The sequence below is a fragment of the Frankliniella occidentalis genome, unplaced genomic scaffold (genome assembly GCF_000697945.3).
Source record: "Frankliniella occidentalis isolate FOCC.00 unplaced genomic scaffold, Focc_3.1 Scaffold17, whole genome shotgun sequence".
Classification (NCBI taxonomy): Eukaryota; Metazoa; Arthropoda; class Insecta; order Thysanoptera; family Thripidae; genus Frankliniella; species Frankliniella occidentalis.
Window position 1 is genome coordinate 1,609,953 of NW_026267147.1, and position 985 is coordinate 1,610,937.

The 985-nt window shown below is 54.7% G+C and overlaps 1 protein-coding gene across 3 annotated transcripts in view; it reads right to left on the reverse strand.

The window, feature by feature from the left end:
- LOC113204802 (tRNA-dihydrouridine(16/17) synthase [NAD(P)(+)]-like) overlaps positions 1-985 on the reverse strand; it is a 28,849-nt gene that overhangs the window by 6,186 nt on the left and 21,678 nt on the right. The window lies entirely within an intron of this gene.

Genomic DNA, 985 nt, shown 5'->3' on the forward strand with positions numbered 1-985 from the left:
GGACGGCTTCAGGATGGAGGACGGCGAGGGCGAGTGGATGGTGGTGCTGGCCGTGCTGGCGCGTGACGGCGGCCCACCGCCCGGCGTGGACGACGCGCATGTCGTTTTCCTCTTATTTATGTATAAAGAGGTATGCAAGCAAATAGAGAGGCAAACAAAGGGGAAGCCCACGAGGGAGCCAAAAGCCATCAACGCATCGAAAGCGGACAGGGGGATTAATATACCAGAATCGTTCCACCCCTTCCGTGCTTTACAATCACCCATTTTCACTTTTTACTGACTCGCGCACCTCGGTGTCGCAGCGTGCCCCGGGGCGAGCAGCAGTAGTGCTCTCTGCGCAGTAAGGGAGTCGTGTGGGGGCGCACAGCGGGGTGAGATAGGAGATAAAAAAAGAGAAGGGGAGGGAGGGGGCGGTAGGGAGAGAGAGTGGGTGTAGGGGTGGGTGTAGGGGTAGGGGTAGGTCTGGAGGCGGGTGTCCGCCCCGCGCCCCGCGGACACGCCGAGCAGCGCCCACCTCACACTCGGCCAGGCGGGACAATGGGCCAGCAGGTTAGAGGCCACTCGGCACTCCCTCCCTATACAGTCTAGAGCGGGCGAAAGAGAGAAAGAAAAGCCGCGAGCGAACAACGTGTACAGCGCAGTAGATTTGAGTTTCTTTCTTTTTTGGCTGTTCCCCTTTTTTTCAGCAGAAAATAGAACGACACTGAGAAAAAATTATGGATACAGGAAAGAGATGGGGAAAGTAAAAGAAATAAGGGGATGAGGACAACAACGTTGACGAAAAAACACAACCAAAACACAACCCCAAGTTGGAGAATGATAATTATTCGGCGTGTAAAAACGACATGTCTGGGTGTGTGTTACCGACGGCGAGGGTGTCACCTGCCGCGGATGAGCACATCGTGTTTTACACCGAGGGATAACGTGAAAAACAAGGAAAAAGGAGATAGCTTTATTCTGGGAAAGGGAGAAGAGGGGAGGGGGG